The sequence below is a fragment of the Pristiophorus japonicus genome, unplaced genomic scaffold, assembly GCF_044704955.1.
Source record: "Pristiophorus japonicus isolate sPriJap1 unplaced genomic scaffold, sPriJap1.hap1 HAP1_SCAFFOLD_219, whole genome shotgun sequence".
Classification (NCBI taxonomy): domain Eukaryota; kingdom Metazoa; phylum Chordata; class Chondrichthyes; family Pristiophoridae; genus Pristiophorus; species Pristiophorus japonicus.
In genome coordinates, this window is record NW_027251897.1 from 330,462 (window position 1) to 331,981 (window position 1,520).

The window sequence follows — 1,520 nt, forward strand, 5'->3', positions numbered from 1 at the left end:
AAAGACATTAAGTGTAAGAGGATAATGAGAGAAAGTGTTGAGCCTATTAGAGACCACAAAGGAAATCTGTGTGTGGAGGCAGAAGACATGGCTATGATTCTTAATCGATACTTTGCCTCTTTTTCGCAAAAGAGAGGGGCTGTTGATGTAGCACTTCAAAGACCGGACCTTGTCCGGGTGAAATGTGCCCGCACTGTCTCAGTTGCTTTTCTACCGAGACTACCTCTGGTTCTTCCAATGAGTCGAGTCGAGTAGGTCTTAATTCAACATCAGCTCTTTATTTCTCCAGCATATGCACGATGTTTTATAAATATATTAAGAGCAAGAGGATAACTAAAGAAAGGGTGGGGCCTATTAGATACCATGAGGGTAATCGGTGTGTGGAGGCGGAAGATGTGGAGATGGTTCTCAATGAATACTTTGCGTCTGTTTTCACAAAAGAGAGGGGCGATGCAGACACTACTATCGAGGAGAAGAAATGTGAAATATCAGATGAAATAAACATAGTGAGAGATGAGGTATTAAGGGATTTAGCAGCTCTGAAAGTGGATATCCCCAGGCCTGGATGAAATGCATCCCAGGCTGTTAAGTGAAGCAAAAGAGGAAATAGCAGAGGCTTTGACCATCGTTTTCCAATCCTCTCTAGTTTCAGGTGTGGTGCCAGAGGATTGGAGGGCAGCTAACGTTTTACCTTTGTTTAAGAATGAAGAAAGGGATAGACCGAGTTATTACAGGCCAGTCAGCCTAACCTCGGTGGTGGGTAAATTATTGGAAAAAACCTAAAGGACAGGATAAATCTTCACTTAGAAAGACACGGATTCATCAACGACAGTCAGTACAGATTTGTTAAGGGAAGGTCGTGTCTGACTAACTTGATTGAATTTTTTGGGGTGGTAACCAGGAGGGTCGATGAAGGCAAAGCATATGATGTAGTGTGTATGGATTGTAGCAAAGCTTTTGATAAGGTCCCACATGGCAGACTGGTCACAAAAGTAAAAGCCCATGGAATCCAGGGCAAAGTGGCAAGTTGGATCCAAAACTGGCTCGGAGGCAGGAAGCAAAGTGTAATGGTTGATGGGTGTTTTGAGACTAGAAAGATGTTTCCAGTGGGGTTCCGCAGGGCTCAGTACTCGGACCCTTGCTTTTTGTGATTTACATCAATGATCTACACTTGAATATAGGGGTTATGATTCAGAAGTTTGCAGATGATACTAAAATCTGCGGTGTGGTTGATAATGAAGAAGAAAGCTGCGGAATGCAGGAGGAAATCAATCATCTGGTCAGGTGGGCAGAACAGTGGCAAATGGAGTTTAATCTGGAGAAGTGTGTGGTCATGCATTTTGGGAGGGCTAACAAGGAAAGGGAATACACATTAAATGGTAGGACACTGAGAAGTGCAGAGGAACAAAGGGACATAATAACACAAGAACATAAGAAATAGGAGCAGGAGTAGGCCATACGGCCCCTCGAGCCTGCTCCACCATTTAATATGATCATGGCTGCTCCGATCATGGACTGGG